This window comes from Pararge aegeria, chromosome Z, assembly GCF_905163445.1.
Source record: "Pararge aegeria chromosome Z, ilParAegt1.1, whole genome shotgun sequence".
NCBI lineage: Eukaryota > Metazoa > Arthropoda > Insecta > Lepidoptera > Nymphalidae > Pararge > Pararge aegeria.
Window position 1 is genome coordinate 25719935 of NC_053208.1, and position 27555 is coordinate 25747489.

The window sequence follows — 27555 nt, forward strand, 5'->3', positions numbered from 1 at the left end:
AAGCTTTATTCAGAATAAAGTACCAGGCAATCATAACTTTACTGGGGTGAAAATTGCACTCGAAGCCCCGCCCTCAACGTAGATACACTAGGTACTGCCTACCTGGAGGAATTGACATATCTCAAATGTTAAACAACCTATTATACAGCTTCCTAATTTTTTTATGGATAAAAACAAGTACCCTTTTGATCTTTGTGATGACAGCTATATTTTTTCTGTTATTATGGTGGAATTCTAATAAACTCGCTTACACGAAACTTTCCGCCCAACGCAGTCCACTAGCCCCGCCCATAAGCAGTCACGTTTATCAGAACATACTCGAGTATAATCAATGGTTTTGTATGACGACAAATATGAATCGAGGCAGAACAAGTAGCATTCGTACATGTTCATAAAATTTAACAGGTTCAAGAACAACAAATTAGTGCAAAGATCCTTAATTTTTTTTTGACATTCTAGGTTTCGTTCATTCACTTTACGCCTTCAAAATAAAGTGAATTAGTAGAAATACTTCTTTTATATCAGCAACTGCACTACGCTAAACAGTCAATACAATAATATTACTATACTCAAACAGTTTTGAAATTACAAACTATTTAATAAGCAAGTCCCGCCCCAAACTGCCACCAATGTAGAAAGTATGATAAATGTTTCTGTCCTACTTTTTCATGAACAATTCCATAGCGTCAATAAAAGCTTCAGTTTAGTCTGATAGCTTAGAAATTTCCAACTATTCTAGTTAATTAAGAAACATGCTTTCACGCAAAAACTAATTAACCGATCCTCATAAAACTTTTGTACACATATTCTTGGAAGTGTTAGAAGTAATATAGGATACTTTTTATCCCGAAATTAAGCTCGGTTCCTTTGGGAGAGGGGATGAAAGTGTTTGACGATTTTACACCATAACTTCGACAAATATAACCGATTTAAATAATTATTTTTGTACTAAAGTGGTTATAATATGTGTTTAATTTTCCTCAAACTTTGTGTAGATCTGAATGTGGTTGGAGATAGAGGACAGAACTCCTTATTTAATACGCTTAGCGATACGGAATACATTTTTTTTTTTTACAACTATGTACAACTAAATTGAATGCCACATCAAAAAACAAAATAAAACGCAGATGAAGTCGCGGGCAACGGCTAGTATTAATCTATAAAGATATACGCAGAATGCTTGAGATGTGTTTTTTTTACTAAGATAGTTTGTTAAGCATTTGTAGAGACTTTTAAATAAGACAATAGTTTTTTCCAAGACGAAACGACAATTCAATTGGATAGAATTGACACTGCTGATACTTTATATGAGTACATAAGTAGACATTCTAATTTTTTATCGAATGATTGCGACGGAAAGTACAATTTTGTATTTTTTACTTGTTTTATTAATTTTTCACTTTGAAAGGCCAACAAAATATATGTACAACTTGTTGCTGGAATTACAGTGAAAGTACTGATGAGCCGACTTAACTTCAGTTATAACGACGTAGGTGTTGCTAACCTATGATCGTAACATGACCTGATGAGGATTTGAATTACGTAAGCAACGTTGTAGGTTGCAATAATTATACAAATAGTATTTCATTACGATTCTTTAGGCATTTCTTTAGGCATTGAGTTCATAATAAATGGCATTTTATCTTTGTATTAATTTATTCCATAATATTAAGAAAAATAACAAATTTTGATGAACAGCGGATAACTTTTAGTCAGAAATATGGTCACCTGATAGCCCAACATCTGCGATAGCGATGGATATCTATGACTTAGTTGCTTCGGCTCATCCTTGAATCATACTATATGTACGTAAGTTTTAATATTTGGTTATTTTTTGTTTAATCTTAAGCGCCTTACTATGTAGGTTACGATAGAAGGATCCTCGAGGATAAAAGTCCACAAAAAAAATGGATAGTAAAAAAAGCACAACAGACGTCGATATTTAATGACCACGCAATAACGCGGACGCAAATATGTGTCAGCGAATAGGTATCGAGAATTACGATGCCCATTCACCAGAAGTCCATAAACAGTAAGAGGTGTATTTGCCGCGAATACTTTAAGGCTTCACTCTGATATACGGTATGGTTGTGTGCTAGCTGACTACAATTATGTGGGTATGACCCGCCAGTACGATTATAGAAATAGTACACGTACATAAGCAATGAGCTTCAGTTTGCATATTGTTATAAAATTGTATAGTTTTTTAGAGAATAAACTAATTTGCTAATGCAATACTTCACATGCAAATCGTCAATATAAAATGTCATATATATCATAAGCGCCTTTTCAGAGATATTAGAGTTAAATTAACTGCAGGAACAGCCATTTAAATAATAATAGAAGCAGTTCTAAGGACCGCTGACAGAAGTGACAACTCAAAACAATTAAATAACATAAAAGGAACTTTTCGGGGAGTAGGAAGGATTAGAGGGTTCCACAGTGAGAAAGGGGTTAAGGCCGTAGTCCACCACGCTGACCAAGTGCAGATTGGTGCGAGAACATTATGGAGAACTCTCAGGTATGTAGGTTTCCTCACGATATTTTTTTTCACCGTTAAAGCCAGTGATATTTTTATTGCTTAAAAAGTTAGAGGTGCGTGCTCGAATTCAAACTCGGCTTCCCGAAAGTGAAGTCAAAGTCTTACCACTGGGCTATCCGCTTCAGAAGCGGATATCAGTAGATAAATAGATATATATCACGTAACGGGAGAAGCGACCGCGAATTTTTACGACACACATACACTAGAAGTCCATAAACTGGAGGAGGTGTATTTGACGGAACGTTTTAATTCAAACCAGTTTCACAATAAATCGTATCGGATGTGATATTTGATTTAGTTTTGGGCAGACAATCTATGTTTAGACAGGTGTGGCTCAAATAACTTAAATCTAACCATCTCCAAGTACTTATCATTGAATCTAAAGTAATTTTTCTGCATACACATTTCTGTGTAACTCAATTATTTATCTTTGTTGTAAAAGTAAATTTTCAGACATTATTGGAATGTTTTATCTAAATTTAATTTTCAGGCACATTAGTGAATAGAACCTACACATCCAATCATTTATACCCAAATAGCCCAAAGGATACCTTCCACAATCCGTAGTTTTTTATTATGATACCGATGATTAAAATATTAATATAAGATAATTTTTCCTTAAAATATATATCTTGCGTGAAAATGTCGGGTGTGTTATATCTTAATAGATAATCGTTTGTATTTTTAGTTTTGTTGGCGGAAAAATAAACCCAAAATTAATGTAGTTACGTTTGGTGGAATAAATAAAGATTTTACAACTTAATAATAGCTTTGGTGTTATAAAAATATTCTTTTTTGGGAGAAGTTCTTAATTTTTTAAATATATTGTTTTGGTTGGCACTTTCAGATATGTGCAAAAATGCATGCCCTTTGTTATTTGGTTTGAGTTTTAATCATCTACTCTTCACTTGTTATTATTTTTGTTTATTAAAATACAGTAGAAACTTCTAAAGAGAACATTTTTTTTTTATTACTCATGCCGGATAAATAGTATCTTAGTACTCGCTGTTGCGGTTGAAAAAGAGCTGTTTGCCCATTTTAAAATGACGCGTGAGTTTTTTCGTAAATGAAACTGTTATTTGAGTGCAACAAGTTTACTTGGCGCACACAAATTGTAGTTAGCACACGCAAACTATCCTTGTCGCACGCAAAATGACGTTGACAACATCGCAAGGGTTGCAGATACTATTTGACGTTTTCAAATTGTTCAAATGTGACAATTTATTTGAAAGAAAGTAAAAATAATTAATTAATATTGAGCTCTTTAATTCCACGCATTGATTGTTCCAAATAAATTTATTATATTTTGTTAATTAACAAAATATAATATTAATTAATTTGTATTTATTGTTTGAAGTATATTTGTTTCTTTTTTTTAAACTTTTCATCCGTTTGTTGGGACTTGGGATTTTGTGCCCACATAAATCTCCGCATTTGTAATAAAAAATAGTATCTGCAACCCGTGCGATGTTGTCGATTGCTCACTCGAGCGAACTTATCTAACTTGTTGCACAATATACTATTTCTATCTACGTATTTGTTAGATTAAAAAAAGCTACAAACGCGTCATGGTCTCAGAACATAATAAACTTGGCTGGAAGTCTACGTTTATCAGCTCCTCATATAGTCGCTAAAAAGTAAACACTCACGTATGTCTAGTTAGAGATAATTGTTCCCAATCGTTACAGATTTTAATTCATAATTGGGCTATCAAATGTAAAAAAAAAAAAATTTCACTCTGGTAGTTCTGGAGATTAGAACGTTCAAGTAGCAGTTCCACTCATAATTACTAAACATGTTATAGTACTGAATATGTTATGGTCTGGCCGATTCTTTTTCTTTTTTAGGTCATAACTAAGAACTCGTGCTAAAAATTGCCGCCCTATGTTCAGCAACCTCAGGAGTGGGTGTTAAGCCCCATATGCCTGTGTAAAATCTTCAGACAGTGTGAAGATTTTATATATCGCTCTTATGTAGAAAGATACAAGGATATTTTAAATCACATATGTCGGTTCAGACAACATGTAAACGATGCGAACTCTGTATTTCTACGGCTCCTTTCATGTAGCTTATCGATTTCACAATTCAGGCCTAAGAGGAATGTAGCGTTATCAGGGATGCATAAAAGCAGAGAGATTGAAATACAACGAACAAGTTTGTACTTTACCAGTAACAACGTTTAGAATAGGTAGTTCTCAGAAAAGGTAGCTTTTAAGAAATAAGTATTAAGACATTTTTTCTACAATTTTTAATCTCTTATTTTGTGATAAAGCTTATAGTTTTGCTGAAAAACGCAGAAACCCCATTTTATGAGACCTTCAGCCTTGAATTAAAAAAATTCAAGTAAGGGAACGATGGGAACTTTTAGACATTCATTTATAATGGTGTTCCGAACATTTATAAAAACGTTCATAAATTGGAGTTGAGAGTTTTCTCCAATGTCAATGTCATTCAGTTTATTGTTAAATTCTATAATTGTATTGTTTTATCTTTATTGCCACACATGAAATTTTCAATTATGTATAGGTAAGTAATTCATTGCATTAATGATAATATCGTAAAATTTCTCGTCCATTACACAAAAATAATGAATCTGTGTGCCGCAACATATTTATTAGAAAACATGGGGATAAGCAAATGACCGAAGATTATCATTAGAAATATAAATATATTAAATATTTTAATCCGACTCAACGAATCTGGTTTAAGAATTCGTCCACATCGTTTTCCAATGGGTTGATTATAACGTGTCCAACTCCAAGTAATCCTCATAGAATTTTGTTTCATAAACTTTGCCTAAACGTGATGGCTATATGCAAACTCCCTTGACACATGGAACAAATTTCCATTAATTTATCGACACACGCTCATAATCCAAACGACTATATAACCGAATAATAAAAAAGAGAAGTTTCTCTATTCGGTTGTATCTTTTTTTAATGTTTGCTAGCTCAGAAATCTGTCATTTAAAAACGGATTTAAAAAATTATATAGGTTTTATTAGGTATAGTTCCCATGTGGTACCATTTTCATCAGGTCAAGATCTGTCAAGGGATCCTGGAGAAATTGATATATGAATATTTTTAATATTGATATATCATTTGAGCATTTGCTATCTAAAAGCAAAGTACTTTCCTAGCTACTATATAAAAAGTAATACGTAGTTTATGTTCTATAAATGGTAACATATACATTTTACTTGACACCGATTTAAAAAATGTTAGAGAAAATATTTATTTCTGGCTTTTTAGTTGTATGATGTCCGCTCTTTTTGTCCAATTTTTTTTTTTATTATATACAAAACTTCTAATTGCTGTCCATTCGAGTTTGATTCGGCTGTTCCCCTCTTTCTCATTATTGGACGTACCTTACTTGTTCGTGTGTCCTAGGTATATGTAACTCCGTTCCTGTGTCCAACAGTAAATGTTCATTTGTTGACTTGACGATGATGAAGTACAATACACTAACATAACCTTACGCGTTATTCACGTGTATTGTGCAATAACATCTTCACGCTACCTCCTAAGGGCCATATAATGAATAAGCTGTGGTAGCTCTAAGGAGTAAAATATGACATTTATTTTCAAACGTTTGAGTCACATTGAAATTCACAATTTATTTATTTTAAATAGGCCTAGTTTATATATATAACCAAGCACTTTTAAAACACCAAGTCAGTCTAATTGTTGTGACTCGACCATCGGTTCAGTTCGATTCCACTGAGAAGAGCCGGCAAGAAACTCAGCAGATTGCTCTTATCCAACATCATTTTATAGTTTAACATTATTTAGAATTTTTCTGTTTTGTGAGAGATGAGAGCGGACTGGCCTGCTTCTTAGCAGCCTTGTCGTTAAGGAATTCATTAATCGTGTAGCAACCACAATTGGTTAAATGTGTTTTAATATATCGTTTAAACTTAAGTAAAGGTAGATCTAATATTACATTCGGTATCATGTTATAAAAGCATATACCCATTCCGACGAAGTATTTCTGTACTTTTTTCAGACTATATGCAAATATTACTAATTTATGTCCGTTTCTAGTTCATCGGTTGTTTATTTCGGCTTTTTGTTTAATAAAAATTATAATATTATCTATATTATATATAAGGCAAAGGTGACTGACTGACTGATCTATCAACGTAAAACTCTAAGCACTTGACGAATCGGGCTGAAATTTGGCACATAAATAGTTATTACAATGTAGGCATGTGCTCAGAAAGGATTTTTGAAAAAAGTTTGTATAAAATCCTTTATTTATCAAGTTAATTCCATAAAATTTTGATAGTAGGTATTCGATTAAAAAAATAAACAAATACTTGTTTCACATATTTTAAAAATTCCAACTCCAATGTCATCAAATAGGCGATGAAATTTATATGAACTTTCTGTTTTTTTATGTAATTTACGTTCATATTTTCTATTATCTATTGCTGGAAACTGCATTAAAATTCGTTTCGTAGTTTACAAGATCCAATCGTGCTGAATTCCGTTCCGGTTGGTGGTTGTGTAATTACAAGAATATGAGGCTAAACATCTACGCCTCAGATTAATGGAAACAGGACATATTTCTCTCTATTTATAGGCTTATACTTGGTCCGTCAATTATTACTATATAAAGATAAACATACATATCCGAGGCTGTCCAGTAATACTATACAAAAGACGTAAGTGCCTACGCGGGTCGGAGTCATCGCCCACGCCTCCCGCTGTGAGTTTACCAGGACTTCATAATTGCAAGGTGTATCTGAACTGCTACATTGGTTAGTCGTTCAATGAATGAATTGAAATCATGAATCAAAAGATCCCGATATCAATTCCCGGGGTACAAATGAATATTGAGTTTTTCTCAGATTCGGATTCAGAGACTTAGCGGTAGCGCCTGAGAGAGCGTCTTATGACGGCGGTTCTGATAACTATAACTAACATGAGATGATAATCGTTACAGCCCGACAACCTTAGTAGTACACAGTTAAGTAGTAGTAGTAGAGATTTTTGGGGAAGTTCTGCCACTTTCCTTATTTCTGCCGCTAAGCAGCATTGTTTCAATGCTGTGTTCCGCTCTGAAGGGCTTGGTAGCCGGTGTAATTACAGGCGACAGGTCAGGGTACATGGCGGTTCGTGGCAGGGCGTGTTCTTCGCTCTTGCTGGTGCTGTTCATAAGCGATAACCACTTACCATCAGGTGGGCCATCTGCTTGGTCCGTCATTAAAAATAACCTGTATTATAGCAGCGTGATGCATACTGTTGGAATGGCAACCTCGACCCTTAGTCGACCTCTCCGACGAGTTGGACAGACGAAATCAAAAGAGTCGCTGGGAGCCGCTAGAAATAAGTCTGCCAGGATCGTGGATTTTAGAACGCCCTAAAAAGCCCTAATGAAATGATGATGTTTTATATAAACAATATAAAACGCGTGAAAATTAATATAGAGTAATAATCAGACTATAATATTGTATCCAGTTTCGGCTATGCCTAGGTATACGCATTCTTTAGTAAATAAACTTTAGTTTTATCATTTACGGTCTGGGTGGACTTCTGTATGAATGAATATATTTTTATTGTACAGCAAACCAAAAACACCTCAATACTCGTAGTGCCCTCTTTCCATTGAGGGTGGAAATAAATTCCACATCCGAATAATAATCATTCTAATCGTCTGAAAACGATATCTGTCAAAAAATGTTAGTAACTTAGGAGAGGAATTAATGATTCTGTACTAACTGTTGCAAACAAACAGCTGATAATGCAAAATATTTTATTGACTGTTGTTGAGCTGTCTTGTAATTTTGGTCGTCATGGAGAAGACTTAGTTCTTCATAGTTCTGATAATATAAATATTAATTTTCATCGAAAACTAAAGGTTTCGATACGATAATTTCACATCAATCAGTCAATAGAAAGGGATTACTATTAAATTTGAGCAACACCAGAGCGCCAACTGGGCAAGCTCGATAAAAGCACTTAAAAAAAGATAGAATAAATCGGGAAATTTCCATATATATTTTCATCGAAAATTTGCCATTGCGGGAAGACCAAAGTTTCCAAACAGTAATCCCTTACCCTCACAAGGAGGCTTAGAGTCACACAGTACGCGATGGAAAGAGCTATGCTAGGAGTTCTATCTCTGCGTAATTAAATTAGAAATGAGGAGATCCGTAGAAAAATTAGTTACCGACATAGCTCAATGAAACACGAAGATGAATGGCCAGTTCACATAGTTTGGAGAACCGTTGGCAGTTGGGCTTCCAAGGTGCTGGATTGGCGACCGCTCACCGGTTGACGCAGCATGGGTCGACCTCGAACGAGATGAATAGATGATATTAGACAAAGCCGCTTGGAACTCCCTATAAAAGACTAAGCTGAGGACGTCAATCGGTTAAATGATCATGGTGATGTTATAAGTTATTAGCCTAAATTTACACGTTATTAGATGTGAACAATTTGACTGCATTTTAAATAAAATAATAAGATACGATGTAGACGTAAGAGATATAAATAAGAGGTGGTTTGACTGGCTGCCTTTATATCATGTGTATATATGTGTATATGTATGTAACAAAAACAAAGATAATACAAACGCTACGTCACTAATTGAAAGTGAATATCTTATCTATATAATGCGCATGCGTGGTTTGAAATGTATTGATTTTTTTACTATCTGACTTAACCAGGAGTTCATAACAATGAAGGAATTCGAACGAATCACAAGAATTTCGCGCGCCTTAGACAATCATTGTAGTATCAGCTGTAATGCTGACCAATCAGGGTATCGGGTGTTACGTGTGTTTCTGGACTGTCTGGACATATTATCTTAATTCTCAATGTAAGTAATAAGAATAATAATGTTTGGTAATGAGTAAATCAATCTTTCTCGCTCCGTGTAATAAATGTTAGAATTCTTTAAATGCACTTTATTTGATATTGTACATCGTTCACATATTATTTTTCACAAGCTCAAGCCATATTTGTGTATGTTCAATACCTTATGAATTCATATCGCTATTAAAATTTATTTACAAAGTTAAGGCCTACGCCGTAGAGATCACCTACGGCGTAGGCCTCCACAAAAAGCTAGGTCAAAGCTGCATATGCAAAGCTTGACATGTACTCATAGCTTCTCTTACTTCTAGAATGTAATGTAATAAATGACTTAAGAAAGGAGAAGACTGTTTAGTGGCTGGGTAATATACTGGATAAGTCTTATTTCTAAAGTTCAAATAATATACAATTATTCATAACACTAATGCCATCTAGAACTGACACAAACAACGGAGGCAAAAACGGGTCCTTGATATACAACATTAAAAAACAATAATATTTACTCGATTACTTTATTTGATTGATGATGGAAAAGATTAACGGTGATAGCTTAGTGGGTAAGGCTTGGGCTTTCCTTTCGTTCGAGCCCCGGCACTCACCATTGACTTTTCACAGTTACGAGTATGTGTGTTTTTAATTTAAGCATTTTAAATTTCACTTGCTTTAAACGGTTAAGGAAAACATCGTGAGGAGAAAACCTGCATGTCCAAGAGTTCTCCATGATGTTCTCACTGGCATGTTAAGTCTACCAATCCGCACCTGGCTAGCATGATAGACTAGCCCTTACCCCTTCGCAGTCTGAGAGTACCCCGTGCCCTGTGTGGTGGGCTGGTAATGATTTGATGATCATGACAAATTAATTGAAGATTACATTACATTGATTGTTCCCAAAAAGTCTGTTAGTGTTCTTAAGAAATATACTTTTCCTTCTTTTCATCGCCACTGATGACTGTCAAAGCAGGCATCAGCGGCGACGAAGAGGATAAAGCGTTGGATTCGACACCGATTTTTCGATTCGAGCGGACTTATCAGCAGGATCCTGTCAATTTCCCACAAGGCTGGCACCAACGAGCGCGGCCCTATTCAAAAGTGCTGGAAAAGAAGTCCAGGTGGCAGAGTTTACCTGTGAGGAAAAGCCGGGGCAAGGTGGCGTAGCCTCGAGAATCCGAAACCCCCGATTGGCCTAGGACAAACGGAGAAAACCAATAAGTTAAAATATACTTTTGCAAGAAATGATATAATGAAGTCGATTAATGATCGCTACAAGATATGCGTATGGCTCAAGTTAGAACTCTTTAGATAAAGCTGTTTTTTGTGATTGGAGAGAAACCCGTGCACCCACCCACCCAACAGTGGGTGAAAGGGAAATTCATATATACCCGTAAACCCATCGCGCAAGGTTACAAAGGGGATGTGTTGGGATTGACTAAAACAGCTACCTACTTTGATGTTCCATAATAAATAATAAATAAATAATAAATACACACATCGCCCTTTAGCCCCAATTTAAGCGTAACTTGTGTTATGGGTACTAAGATGACTGATGAATATTTTTATATATAATATACATAAATTCTTAGAATATACATATAAACACCCAGCACTGAAAAACATTCATGCTCATCACACAAACATTTTCCAGTAGTGGGAATCGAACCCAAGGCCTTGGACTCAGAAAGCAGGGTCGCTGCAAACTGCGCCAATCGGCAAATCAATAATGATCGAATTACATTAAAAACAGTAGTTTAATTTCAATTTTAAATCAACATGAGTTTCCCATCATACCTGACAAGCTAATTTATGATCCTATAACATTTAATCTGACTTAGTTTTATCAGAACCACTGTTGAATATTTAAGTTTCATAATGTTCATAAATTCCTTTTAGGCTTTCAACTTATAATTAAACTATTCGCTTTCAGGGTCGTCTATCGCCCGAGGCGCATTTGCTGGTACTAAAGGCACCTTTCCATGTGAACTCAGTGTAGAGATTGGGATGTCATTCAACTGACCAATTGAATAGCTTCATTTTCCGGGGAAAACGGTATACATATAATGTATTTTATTATTTTTAACTTACTTGCACTATTGTATCCTAACGCTTGGCATTAACGCATGAAATGTATGAACTTATGTCAATTACGTAAGTAATCCTAATAAACCTCACTGATCTGCTTGTCAGTATGATTGACTACGGAACACGAAGACCTGAAGTCGATTCCAAGATAATGCTAAAAATTTTAAACAGAAGACTTTTCTGTTAAGCAATTCGCTGTACAAGCTCAATGTTACTTAATTATCTCGCGCAGTGAGTTAAAGCCATCGGCCCAAGAATTATCTATTATGTATGTATATATTATGATTATATGTATTTAATTTAATTGTATCACCAGTTGCACTATTCCATTTTCCCTAACCTAATTCTCTACCATTAAGGGTTATCCGGAGGAGATCGCTTAAAGCGATAAGACCGCCTTTGCGCATCTTTTATATATATTTTATTTTTTTGTTATTTCTTGTTTTCATTTTAATTTGTGCAATAGACTTTATCTATCTATCTATCTATCTATTTATCTATCTTGAGATTTGATAATAAGTAGCAAGCTGATTTCTACTAAACTCTAATTGTTCTCTTGTAGAAGTTAACTTACTTGCACTAATGAACGTTAATAGCTAACTTATGTTGTCATTTATTCTGACTTTCATATATCAGATCCACCACAAATATTCGTTTTCAGAATTTTATTTAAGGCTTAAGGCTTCAGGCTGTTAAACTTCTCAATTTCAGGTTTGTCCATTTTCGCCAGAGGATAGTGCTATGTCTGCATCATTTGCTGGAGGTAAAGCGGCCTTTCCTGACCAACTTGATAGCTTCATTTTCTTGTGGAAACGGTACTAATAGCTTGTTTTTTCATTCTAAACTTACGTGCACTCCTGTATCTAAACATACTTTTGGCATTAGTGCATGGTTAATGGTTAATTTTTTATAGCTCAAATTAAATTGTTAAAAACATTTTTTCTTAATCCCGTACCGAAAATTTAGATTTCTATCGAGCGCCATCTGCATATCCCAACTCTTACATCTATGTCTTTGTTTTCTTTACGCTGCATAAGGTTCAGGTGGTTGTTTAGTTGGACGCTGGATGGCGCTAACATCGAAGTTTGAGTGGCGCTAGTATCACTTTCGTCATATCCCAGCCCCATATATATTTCTTGTATCTTTATAAAACTCTTCATGTACGAGCTTTCTTCGCTTAGGGTTATCAAATTTCGTGCAATAACATATATACAATAACATAACATATATAATATTTCGCGGTTAACAATTTGCACGTTGTACCACCTAATACGCGAGTTTCGACTAAACTTAATTAATCTCTTCTAAGAGAAAGAGGGGTTGTGACTTTAGTGATATGGGGGGATTAGTAAGCGGAACACGTATCTAACGCATATTAGTATTTCATATTACATTCGAATATTAAGGTTTCCTAAATTTCATAATTTTCATTTAGGCTTTAAACTTTTAACTTTTCGGTTTCAGGGTCGTCTATTATCGCCCGAGGCGCATGTGCTGATACTAAATGCACCTTTCATCGGAACTCAGTAAAGAGATTGGGATGTCATTCAACTGCTAAATTAAATAGCTTCATTTTCTGGGGAAAACGGTAAATAATATTTTTTATTATTTTTAACTTACTTGCACTTTTGTATCCTCACGCTTGGCATTAACGCATGAAATTTATGAACTTATGTCAATTAAGTAAGTAATCCTAATAAACCTCACTGATCTGCTTGTCAGTATGATTGACTACGGAACACGAAGACCTGAAGTCGATTCCAAGATTACGCTAAAAATGTAAACAGAAGACTTTTCTGGTACAAAAATTTCAGTACCAGCTCGGTGTTACTAAATTGGCTCGTGCAGTACGTTAAAGCCATCGGTCCATGCTACTTATTATCTCTAACATTCGATAATAACTATCAAGCTAGTTTAGACTAAACTCTGAATTGCTCTCTCTTTTGTGACTACAGTTATATAGTGGGATTAATAAGCTGAAGACGTACCTGACGCATCTTAGCATTTCATATTACTTTCGATAGGTTCGTAGTTGAATCTTGAGAATAATATTCAGGTAAACCAAACAAAAATGGTAATACATTATTGTAGATATATTGACTAAGGACATGACTACAATATATGAATGATAAATTAATGTAAGTCTTATATATGTATAATTGATAACCGGATAAATGCCGAAGCTCTGATAGCCTAGTAGTTAGGGCTTTGGCAATCTACTTTTATGTTGTTATGATCGTTTTTAATAAAAGCAATTAAAATATCTCTTGCTTTGCCGGCGACGGAAAATATCCTAAGGAACCTCCATGCCTAAGGGTTCTCCATAACGCTGCCAATGGCTTGTGTGCGTAGTGAACTACTGCCAAAATCCTTCTTATTCTGAGGGGAGATCCGAGCCCTGTAGTGTGCCGGTAATGGGGTGTTAATAGTGATGATAAATAACCAATTGGTGCTCGTTATTGTACTATAATATTTAAGTTGATATTTAATTGTTAACTACAAGATATATGACAAGCAAATTTATGTTGACATTTATTCTGACTTACATATATACGACGAAGGCCCACCATATATATTCGTTTTCCGAATATTATTTAATGCTTCTATCTATCTATATAGGCTATCATTTAACTTCTCAATTTCAGGTTTGTCCATTTTCGCCCGAAGATATTGCGATTTTTGAATCATTTGCTGGTACTATGGCTGCCTTTCCTGACCAAATGGATAGCTTCATTTTCTGGTGGAAACGGTACATAATAGCTTGTTTTTTCATTCTAAACTGACGTGCACTCCTGTATCTAAACATACGTTTGGCATTAGTGCAAGGTTTTTTTTATTCTTCAAATTAAATAGTCACAAACATTTTTTTCGTAATCACGTACCAAAGATTTAGATTTCAATCGAGCGCCATCTGCATATCCCAACGCTTACTTTTATGTCAATGTTTTCTTTACGCTGCATAACGTTCAGGTAGTTGTTTGGTTGGTCGCTGGATGACGCTAACATCAAAGTTTGAGTGGCGCTAGTATCACTTTCGTCATATCCCAGCCCCATCTTTATATATATATTTCTTGTGTGCGTGTGTATGTCACTGAACTCCTCCTAAACGGCCGGACCGAGTTGCTGGAGGTGGCGATAGATGGCGGAAAAAGTATATCGCACACAAGTATGTCGCGCTATCGTTTGGTTCTTTAGAAACCCGTATATAGCGTGTCGAAGCTTTCATTTGTGACTACTCCTGGCGGACACTCAGTAACGGCTCGGTATATGATAATAATTTTTGGAAAATCATATTTTCTCTAGAATATATGATTTATATAAATTTCATCACGTACTCTAATGACTAATACCTAACGCCGTACGCCTGATCACCGCTGATGATGGAGAAAGAAAAGTATACCATAAATACTTCTTCGTAGTAGTTGTAGGTCCATACTCCAAGACCTCACGCAGCAATGGGATATGAATTAATATTATAAATGCGAAAATATATCTGTTTGTTTGCTACCTATGTACAACGGATGCACTGATCTTAATGAAATTTGGCATGCATGTAGCTGACATCCTGGAGATGGACAAAGGATAACATTTTGGTCACGCTTAATTATTTTTAGTAATTTGTCATAGGGAATTAAAAGCTGTATTGGTAAGAAGGAACTGTATAAGATCCACGAGAAGTTTGTTTGTATGTTATTTGGGACTAACAGTTGGTTCGACTATAGATCGAAAATCTTTACGTTACTAAAAAATATTTCAATGAGTTTTAGAGAAATAGCCTGCGTTTATCAGGATCAGCATCTGGTGAAAATGAGGGTAAATTTTATTTTCAAGAAATAATAGATTTACCTACATCAATAACTACCGGTAATATTGAAAAAATGTTAAAGAAAGCTGTAAAAAAATGTACTCTGTATGCTGCGCTCCGTAGTTTTTTCGGGTAGAACCACAGGGTGTACCCTGTGGTTCCACCTAGCTAGCTAGTCCCTATCCCTATCCCTATCCCTATAATATTATAAATGTCAATGTAAGTTTGTTTGTTACGCTTTCACGCAAAAACTACCTAACCGAACCTCATGAAACTTTGTACACATAATCTTGAAAGTGTTAGAAGTAATATAGGATACTTTTTATCCCGACAATAAGCTAGGTTCCTTTGGGAGAGGGGACGAAAGTGTTTGACGACATTACACCATAACTCCGACAAATTATAAACGAATTAAATAATTATTTTTGTACTATAGAGGTTATAATATGTGTTAATATAAGCTATGTTCAGTATATCTCTATTCCATATTCATATGTCTCCAGCAGCGTTCATCCTGATGCGATATGCGAATAAAGTCACGGACAAAACATACCTAATATTTACTCGATGCGCTTAAAACCCCAATTTTAAAACAATGCAAATTGATACACTAATAAACGTAGGTGTTAATACCTACGATCTTTCTAAATTTCCCAGTTTATAGACTTTCCAAAGAATTTATATTTACTCGATATGATTTAACGACCGATCATTTTTAGAACAGTGTGAACGCAATGCTAATTTCAATAAAAGCTATAACTCGGTTAACCTTAGACTAGCTATAAACCATCGCAATTATCATAATCAAGTCAAACGATGGACGGACATTGCCCACTGCTGGACATAGGTGTTTTGTAGAGAGTTTTAAACTTGTGCCGCTTGTCCTGCGGCTCCCTACGGCTCGTTTGATGTCGACAACCTTGTCGGAGTCCACCAACGCTGCGTGGACTTATGAGAGCTCGCTATTCCAGCACCTTGGAAACCCAGCGTCGATCGGTTCTCCTAACAAAGCTGCCAAATACAATACTGTAAAAACTTATTAATTAATACAAAAAAACATGTACTAATTCGCATATTTGAATAAAGATACATTACTGATTCTGATTCATTAAAGTGGAGCGGATTCGTCAAGTGATCAAAAATCTTATTCCACGTATTTGCGTTAAGGACGTTTTTTGCCGGCTAGGTTACCCCCTCCGGATCGTACTATAAGGAACTTCGTTAAATTTTTTTATAATAAGAAGTGCCGTGTGGTAACGGAAGGTCAGAATACAGTGGTCAACCCTGTTTCCGCGGATGTCGTTCGAGACTACTTTGGGAACACAATGGATAACGATAAATGAGAAATGAAAAAAAAAGCAATCTGCTGAGTTTCTTGCCGGCTCTTCTCGGTAGTAAATAGCTGTAGATCTAAACCTACATTTACAGTGACCCGTTGGGAGAGGCCTCGCCAGCTGTGGGTTGTTATATATTTTATTATATGTGTTATTTTAAATTCTTAAACAGACGGATAATTTATATTTCTTTGTCATAAAATGTTGTACCTACGAAAAGACCTCAATTTCATAACAATGAAAATTAAACCATTCTCTCTAATTAGGTACGGTTCATTTAACGGTGAATCGTCTACATAAACAGATGTGAATCACTGCTTATTTGCAACGTAAACATTACAAGTTCGAGCGAGATTTCGCCCCAAAAAATGCTAACTAAAACTTATATTTTTAACCCAATTCAAAAATAGAAGTAGCTTCGCAATTATTCACTTTTATTATTTTTTATGTTTGCTTCCTCTGAACTTTGTCATTTGTCAACCGATATTGACGTACGTGAAGCAGTGATAGCGTAGTCATTAGGACTTCTCAGAACTTCACTTTTTCTGAGTTATTTGCTTTTTGAACAACTCTAATATCATACCGGTGAAGTAAAACATCGTAAGGAAATCTGCAGAAGTCTCAGAGTTCTCCATAATGTTCTCAAAGGGTGTAAAGTCCATCAATCCGCACTAAGCCAGCGTGGTGAACTACGGCCTACGCCCTTCTCATTGTGGGAGGAGACCCGTGCCCTGTAGTGGGCCGTTAATGGGTTAATATGATGATGATGACATACAAATAACGAGATACAACAAATATCAAAGTAGGGAAGGTGCGTATTTATTATATCAGGTTTATTCACTAGGTATTTGTTTGCAAGTACGGCAACCAGGGAGCCGACTTTCAAAATATTTAGGTTTAGGTTAAAAGACATTTAGTCCCATAAAAGACCTAAGTAATGTAAGTGTAGATAGGAAACTTAGTTTTCTATAATAAATTAATACACTTCGCCATTAGACTAAACTAAATTCAATTTTACTATTATCTACTCATTCAATGTATTCGTCTTTAAATTTATTGGTATTACTTAATATATGAGAAGCTAATTTATCTTATTAATGTTATTGTAAATACGATAATAGTCCTTAATCACAATGTGTCACGGGTCAATTTTCTATATTTTTATTACTTCTACCACTTGACTTCGAAGAATTTTATTTTGCGTGCGATAATGCGCCATATTTGTAAATGGCAAGGGGACAATTTAGTATAAAGGTAAAGGGACAATTTAATTTTTTACTAGTAGGACTTTTTTTTTCACTTTAATGTATTTTTGAGAACGAGGTGATGATCTTTATTTGTAATGGTCATACGTACGATTTAGTATGAAAATATAAAAAAAAAGATAATGCTATACATTAGTGTGACCGAAAATGATAGGTACTTTGAATGTATTTGAATCCTGGTTTTTGGCACTGGTAATTTTCGAAGGACGTATTCTGCAAGCCCTGGTACTCTATTTCACTTATACATATACTTAGTAGACAGTAGGATAGCTACTGTTATAGAGTATAATAATCCCCAAGTCCACAAATTGTAGATTAGGGCACAAAAATACTACTTGTGTTCGACAGACTTTCTTATCAGAAGGCTACCAAGATATTAGACGGCACGCTATTATACGTTTCGAGTGAACACAACGATACCGTGTATTTTTTCCGACACAGCGACATCTATTGATGGTTATGACTACTAAACTTTCATGTACGTTGTCAACTAAGACTCAAGTATAGTAGATAATAATATTACTACTAAATATCATTACTAGCCATATTATTCCTCAAAGGTGTGTGAATTTCACCAATCCGCACGGGGCCACCGTGGTGGACTAAGGCCTTAACATATTTTCATTGAAGGCCCGTGCTCTGCATGGGGCTGCAATGGGTTGATATGGTGATGATGATGAATATTATACCTCAACCAGCAGAATATAGCATGGGGTACCAAAGTAAAACTTTACAGTTTACACCTGCAGTAAACTCTTTGGTGATCTGTGCGAGAAATCTTCCATGAAGTCGTTGTAGTGGGGGTTCATTTTGGTTGCTTAAGTTATTGACTCGAATCTTCCTCGGAGTCCCATATGGGGCTCGGGGTAACCGCTCAGGGCAATGGCCCTTTTCGGTAGTAGCATCGCCGTCTGCAACTACAGACGGGTCACTTGGTGGGACCGTTGGGTCCGTGGTGTCGAGTCCGGGGAAAAAGTCGCGGCAGCGCGATCAAGCCTGCGTTATGACGCGGCGATCAGCGGTGCTGCGGCGACTTGGTATGTCCTGGGTGGGGCTTGCGCCCGCCGCTCAGCGAGGTCGAGCTTGCCAATGTGCATTGGCAAGCGCCCGTCAGCCAGCGGCGAGGAAGCGTTTGGAAGTCCAAGTGGTCACGTAGCTCTCATGGGGCGCTCCGTAGACAGCGCGTCTTCGTCCGCCACTCGAAGACGCCTGTCTTGCAAAGAGGTGCCCACAGTCTTGACTATTCGACGGGGAATAGTCGACGTGGGCAGCTCATACATGGGGCCGGTATACCAGACGCGATCGAGAGACTCGGCACGGGAACCGAACTGCTCGTCGCGTGGCTGAAGGTGCAGCGTGGTGTCCACTGGACGCTGGAAGAGCAGACTCTGTGTGGGACGGGCTTTTTGTGTAGAAAGCCTGTCGGCGTTCCAGTAGGCGATGGGGAGCTCAGCCATTGCAGAGCTCCATGATGCATTCCAGGATGAGCGGGACTGGGTCGCGCTGCTCCTGGATTGCCATCAGCACCTCGTTTAGGGTCCCAATGATCCTGGTTAGTCTGGGGTCCAAGTGCCCGCGGGCCGGCTGGGCTGCCGGCTGCGGGACCTCCACTCGCTTCGCCTTCGTCCCCCTTTCGGGGGCAGCGACCACGGTGGGCTTGGACGGTTCGTTGCGCGGCAGCACGGAAGGCGGTGCCGTCGTAGAGGAAGACGAAGGTGGCACTGTCGCAGGCGACGTGGATGGCATGCTCTTCTTACGGGCTTGGGCACGCTTGCCCCGTTTACGTCGGCGCTTGCTGCCCGGAGGACGGCCCGGCCGGTTGGCGGCGGCCGTCAGCGAGCCGGGTGCGTCGGCTTCGGCATGAAGCGTGGCGGCGGTGCGCGCAATGGTGCCTGCTCGGCGATTTCGGTTCTCCTTTCGGAAAACCGGGCAGGCAGCATTGTTTGCGGTATGCGCCTCCCCGCAGTTAGCGCAGGTTGGTGGCTCCTCCCGGGGTCTAGGGCAGTCTCTTGCTGGGTGGCTCTCACCGCACCGCACACAGGCAATGGGCCTATGGCAATTGTGCGACGAGTGCCGGAATTATTGGCAGCGATGGCATTGGGCGGGCCCCTTCCTGCCGCGCCATGCCTCGATGATAACACCGGGCATACAGAGGAGCTCGCGCACCTCATATATGCCCGGGATGGCCTCCGGTGTTCGCTTCAGCTGCGCGAACATGAGGCAGCCTGGTCTGCCTGGGCGGGCGGGGATGGCACGCACGTGCTCTGGCACAAACCCGAGCTCGCGCAGTTCCTCCTCCACTAGTGCCGGGTCCGTGTCAGCCGGCAGGCCACGAATCGCGACCTTAAGGCTTCGCTCGGCGGGCAGCGAGTAGCAGAACCAGGAGATGGTGCTGGTGCTCTCCAGCTGCGTGAGGTAGCGCTGGATCAGCCGAAACTCCTGATCCGACTTCGGTAGGAAATGGACCCCCTTGCCGAATGGGCGTCCGTTCGGTGTGTGTCCGAGGAGTCTCTTGAGCTCCCGGAAGTGCTGGGGCCAGTCCGGCAATGCTTCCACGATGAGCGGAGGGTAGCGGACGGTGGCCTTCGGTGCGCTGCTGACATCTATTGTGACAGTGGGAGCGCTGGTTGGGACAGCAGAGGTTGCTGCCGTGGCATTGGTGGTGCCGGCGGATGCCGCACCTGTTTTCTTCGCGGCTGTTGCCGCGTACGAAGGGCCTGGGGACGAGGATTCGTCCATTGGGGAACTCGGCGATATTACTGGCATGTTTCTTGCAGTAAATGCCGCCGGGGTTTTCTCAATTCTCCTTGGTGGCGGAAACGGGAAGCGCCCCACCGCAATATCCATTTGCGGGGCGATGAGGCGCGGGGACGGAGTCGGCACAGCGGTTCTTGCCTGTGCCGTGGGACGCCCCCCACGTGTCAGCTTTCTTGAAGGGGTCGGCGAGAGGCTGAGCGGGCTCGCATCAAAGGCCTCCTCACCGGCTCCGGAGGAAGGTCCGGCATCGGACGGGAAGCCCGTGGGCTTCCTGGTTGCGCGGGCGGAGATTGTAGCATGGCCGGTCGCTATTATAGCATCCAGGCCAGCTTCGATTGCGGAGTTTGTTGACCGCACGAACACCTTACGGCGGATCGCGCGCGGTCGGGTGACGCGCCGCTGGGATAGCGGCGGTGGGTTCGGCGTCGGCGGCGGCATAGTAGTCGAGGGCGCGTAAAACGCGGAGCGCGCGTCGTTCGACGCGGAAACGCGGGGTGCGAAGCGCGGGGCGCTCGACGCGGTACGCGGGGCGCTTCAACGCGGGGCGGAGCTGCCTGGACGTGGCCCGAGCAGCGGTGTCGGCACGCCAACCCCACCGACCCGGCCCCCGGGGCTTGCCGCTGGTGGCAGACCGGGAACCAGAATCGGGGAGGACTGACGCGTGAGTCCGAGCGCCGCCGCTGGACGCAATTGGTTCGGTAGGCAGTCGCAGTGACCGAACACTAGAACGGGCCCGAACGCCGGTGCATAGGTGTGCACGCGACGGCAGCCGAGCGCGTCTGCTTAAGTTATTGTTTGGCATGTTCGACCTATTATACGTTTGGGGTGAACACGACGATACCTTGTATTTTTTCCGACTCTGCGACATCTATTGACAGAAACGTCAATTAAAATTGTATGTAAATGTTTAATTCATTCTCATAAGTAGTTCTATAATCCCTTAGTTATGAAATAGTAACTTAGGGCACAGGAATAAAACCTTAGTCCAGGAGTGGATTTTTCTTCTTTTAGTTCTTTTAGAACTTATAAATTATCTGTAGAACTAAACCTATACTTACAATTTCAATTACGGCGTAGTATTCAGTAGTTGTTAATAATAAGCAATTATATTCAATCAGATAACAAAATTAGCTTGGTGCACATAAATGAAACACAATATTCAAACAGTCGACATTTTTGTCCATCGTTTGGCATGTTAGACCTATTATACTTTTGGGGCATCGATCACTAATAAAAAGTAGTGATCGGTATTTTGGAGTAGAAACAACGATACCTTGTATTTTTAGAGCAGCGACATCTATTGAAGGTTATATTACTAAACTTTTATGTAACATTATAACTGTAATAGTGCGTAGAGTATAATAAAAATAAAAATGATAAATATGTATATCATTATTAGTACCATACATTATAAAATACCTTAGTCAACGTGTAACTTAGGGTTCATCAGCACTAAGTCCAGCAGTGGACTTTTAAGTATACCGTTTTTTTTTGCTTTTTCGGAAGGACACTTGCCGATAACCACCTGAGGGGTTGCTACGGCGTCGCGAGCGCGAAAGCTCGTCATTTAGCATGTTCGACCTATTATACGTGTGGAGTGAACACAACGATACCTTGTAGTTTTTCCGACACAGTGACATCTAGTGACGGTGACTAAACATTAATATACATTGTCAACAGGCATTACAATTTAAAAAAAAACAGTTGTAGTCCTATTATTTGAATTAATGTGAGCTTTTATATTAATACATAATGCTATACTTCTTTATTTAATTTAGAATGTGATTCCTAAGGTAATTTGGGACCCGATGCATAATGCAATTTAAAGAATGTGTTAAAACACATTTATTACAGCGAGGTTATTATACAATTGATGAACTTCTTAATGACAAGGTTGCTTGGAAGCATCCGGCTCCGCTTTCATCTCTCACAAGATAGAAAAATGAATTTTAAAATGTGAAAATGTGAATTGTTGATGTTGGAAAAGAGCAAAATTTTAATAATTGAAAGAGGAATAATTTATTTGTTTCCCATTAGTCTTCCAAACGAATGGAGCGATTTTTACAATGTTTTTTTTACCAATAGAAAGCTAAATTATTAAGTATAAGGATGTCTAATTGAAAAAAAAAAAATTAGAAATTGTAAAATCCCTAAACAAAATGGCGGTTCCCGTGTGATTTCTTAACACCCGTTATTAGCGCGGTCGAAGTCGCGGGCATCAGCTAGTAATATTATAAATGTGAATGTACGTTGGTTTGTTACGCTTTCACGAGAAAACTACTGAACCGATCTTCATGAAACTTTGTACACATATTTTTGAAACTGTTAGAAGTAATATAGGATACGTTTTATCCCGACATTAACCTCGGTTCCTTTGGGAGAGGGGATGAAAGTGCTTGACTACTTTACACCATAACTCTGACAAATTATAACCGATTTAAATAATTATTTTTGTAGAGGTTATAACAGGTTTTTAATTAAGCCCAAGCTTTGTGTAGATCTAATGAATGTGGTTTTAGATAGAGGACAGAACTCCTCAGTGGACAGCAGCAAACCCCTCATTTTTAGAACTACAACTAAATTGAATGCCACAATCAAAAAACAAATTCAAACGCGGATGAAGTCGCTGGCAACAGCTAGTATATATATATATTAATATAATTTGGATAAATAACTATTGTAAATGAGTATTTGCTGCCTAATTGAATCATGTTACACTCAATTTGTACCGAAAAACACTGAATATACCGTGATAAAATTGAATAAAAGACATCCGAACAAACGTAAAAATCGTAATCGCGGTGACTGGCGGTGGTTAGCGGTGACGCAAATTCAACTGACATAATTTCTTTTTTTTTCTCCTGGGACTCCTAATTTATATAATTTATAATTTATATACTACAACAACGCACAAATCGGCAACTTTTTTTTTTTTTTTTTTTTTAAAGCTAAAACCCTAAACTAAACTAGCCCTAAAGTATGCGTAGCTTGTGTTATGGGTAGATGACTGATTAATTTTTTTTTATGAATAACTAGCGTACCCAGCCCGCTTTGCCGGGCTAGATTTTGCTTTATTTTATTTATATAAAAGCGCAGAAGGGCCTTCTTCTAAACTCTTTTCTGAACTCATTGTAAATTAACAACTCTTCTTTTAAAATAACAACACAAGTCAGTACAAACACAAAATTATTATATTCCTCTAGTCTGTATTATATCACAATAATAATTATTCCAATCTATTTTACTAATTATCAGTATTCCAATAAAGACTATCATAAAGTAATTTGTTTAAGTTAACAAACAGCGAATCGTCGCAAAAACGGCGCGCTGGTTCTTCCCGCCTCTCGCGAAAAACAAGATGGCGATCCTTTTCCCCGCTACCTATGGAGGGTAGAGGTAAGGAGAGTCATCTTATATGGGAGAAAAGTTGAAAAAGTGTCCAGTGTATGCGCTAAATAACAGTTCAAAAATCCTCCACAATGGCGCTGGTGGATGCACAGGGTATGGTATGAATGTAGCAATCGTAGATGAATAGAAGTATGCCGAGTTAAAAAATTTAATGTCATTATCGACTAAAGTAGTTAATTATTGAGAATTTCAACAACTTACGTTGTACAAAATATTGTGGTAAATATAACCTTACTTCCTTGTATCTCCGTACTTCCTTGTTTATTTTTCAAGCCTACTCTAACAATATATATATTCGGCGCTTCTTTTAAGAGTTACCCTGATGGAAATGTGGCGCCATCCTAATTTAATACATTTTGACGACACTTTTTCATATACACAGATGACTCTCCTTACCTCTACCCTCCATACCGCTACCATAAACGCGACGCTCCGCTTGAGTGACTTTGACAGGCCGTATTCACTCTAAACTTTGACGCGCCGTCATATACAATAAACTTACATCATTAAATTTTTATTTTAAAAATTTTGACACTAATATCAAGAAGGTTGACTTTACAATACGTATTCACCCTAAAAAGATCTTCTTGTTGGAGTTTACAATCACGAAGTGGGTCTGGTAGGTCTATCAATACCTATAAATTATCATATCATATGCCCAGCATCTGTAACATTTAAGAACGTCTATTTGTTGATGGACTGAGAGGAGATAATATGCGCATGACTGAATTTAAACTTAAGTTACTGCTTTTTAGATAAAACTGTTTTTGTTATTGATGTTGAGTTAAACAAGGCTCAATCTGCTTCTCTGATAGTCTATCAGTGATGAAATAGTATTAAAATGTTAGTAGTTTTTTGGCTAATTTATGTTTATATTTATTCTGGCATTCTTATATCAGGCCCAGCATAAATATTCGTTCTCATAATTTTATTTTAGGCTTTCAGGCTATCATATACCTTCTAAATTTCAGGTTTGTCCATTTACGCCCGAGTGCGATGGGTGCTTATTATTATATTTGATTTTGATTTCTATTATATTTGTGTTATGCTGCTACTAAGGCTGCCTTTCCATCGGAACTGACCAATTGGTTAGCTTCATTTCCTGGTGGAAACGGTACATAATAGGTTGTTTTTTAACCTAAATTTAATTGCGCTCCTGTACCTTAAGATACTTATGGCATTAGGGCATGGTTTATATGTAGTAGGGCGTTCATGCCGATATTCTTAATCCTGTACCGGAGGCGTAAATTTGAATCGAGTGCCATCTGCATATCCCAACGCTAACTTCAATGTAGTTACTTTCTTTACGCTGCATAAGGTTTAGGTGGTTATTTGGTTTGAAGCTAGATGGCGCTAGCATCGGCACAGAACTTTGACCTTTCGCAGTTATGGGCTTTTTTATTAAAGCAATTTTAATATCACTTGTTCAAACGGTAGCGGAAAACATCCTGAGGGACCTGAATGCCTAAGAGTTCTCCATAGCGTTGTCAAGGCTTGCTAAGTCTAAAAGCCTTACCCTTCTTATTCTGGGGGAAGATCCGTGTCCTGTAGTGGGCTGGTAATGGGTTTGTAATGGTGAAGATAAATAACCAATTGGTGCTCGTTATTATACTTTAATAATTTAGTTGATGATTAATTGATAACTACAAGATAACATGCGTAAGACTGAAATTAAACTTAAGTTACTGCTTTTTAGATAAAGATGTTTCTGAGTTCTAAATTTATCTAGACTTTACTATTCTATCAATGATCAAATTGTATTAAAAAGTTATCATTTTCTACAGGAGTCTCCCATGATACTGATACCTGACAAGCTAATTTATGTTGACATTTATTCGGACTTATTTATATCAGACCCACTATAAATATTCGTTTTCTGAATTTTAAATGAATGCATGGTTTTTTTAATTGTTCAAATTACACTGTAACAAACATTTTTTTCTTAATCCCGTACTAAAGACGTAGATTGAGGAAAAACCGGGGCAAGTGTATCTTTATGGGTACACCATTGAAGCTTACAGTCTAAAGTCGTGCCCAGAAAAATTGTGGAATCTTCCATTTTTAGTGTTTCTCCATTAATTACTATAGTTTTACTTACTTTCTTCATTACACACACTGTTTTTTTTTTAAAGTAAACTATTGTCAGTAAACCAGTGCGACACATGCGACATAGCCCGCTTTATATCGTCAAATTTATCATTACCTCTTTCAGTTTTAAAAATTAAAGAAGTATCATCTGCAAACAGTACTGCGACTTAATTTCTTTTAAATTGGGTTCTGTCATTGAGATAAGAGACACCAAATTTATTGCAACGTTATTGATACCATAGTGGGCTAGTTTAAGAAGCAAGGCTTTATGATCAACACAATCGAATGCTTTGGATCGATCATAATAAACACCAATGTAATTCTGCGAACGTTCCCAGGCATCGTAAACATGTTTTAAAAGTCTAGCGCCTGCATCCGTAGTGCTACGACCTTTAGTGAAACCGTACTGCTCCGGGTGTAGTAAGTTATTTACATTGCAGTGATTTAAAAGTTGGTTTAATATAATTTTTTCAAAGACCTTACTAAGAGCTGGTTATATTTAAATGGGTCTGTAATTGTGTATATCGTTTTTATTGCCAGATTTAAATAGAGCAATTAGTTTACTATGTTTCATTAAATTTGGAAAAGTCCCTCTATTAACACATTTATTAAAGAGTATGGCTAAATAAGGGGCAATAACATCTATAATGTTAGCTATTTCTATCACAGACATACCCCATAGATCACCTGTTTCATTCGGCTATATCAACTTAAAATTATTCATTATATTCGTTCCTCAATAAACTCTAGGTCCCACTTTCCGAGATGTATCCGTTCCGATTGGCGACCATAATGAGCTCTTGGGTATCAACATCTCATCCAATCTCAATTTTGGCAAGTGCATCGAGTCTAAAGCCAAAGTGGCGGTACTTCACGCCAGGACAACGCCTCGCACTGCACTAGGCTCAAGTCCGAACTAGCATGGAGTACTGTAGTTACCTGTGTGGTGGGTACCTCCAAGTACCAGCTCGAAACTTTAGATTCGGTGGATCGTTGCGCCAGGAGAATTATGTTAGGTTTCCTGTTTATCGGTTTTTTTTTACCCGATAATTTTGGTGAGTGTGCTCAGGAACTTCACAACTTTGTTCCTCCTTCCCCGTTCTACCATAGAACAGCGAGGCACCGTGAGCGGTGGCATCCTTATGTGGTTGATATTCCATCAACACGCGCGACAGTTTTTTATCCACGTTTCTGATACGTACCGCTAAGATGTGAAAACTTACATTTAAATTATCTGTGTAGACCACCAAATGAACCCTCCTGTTGTTTAAGGTTGAATATACCGTCATAGAGAATGTTCCAAGGAGTTGTGCCAAAAATTTACCCCTGGGGATCATGTTTTGCATATGTATTGAAAATTTCCTCTTTCGAAGCTCTAGAATTATCTCTTTCCAGGAGGCTGAGATAAAGGCATTTTTGACGTCTAGACATATCAAAACACGCAATTTCCAGGTTCTGT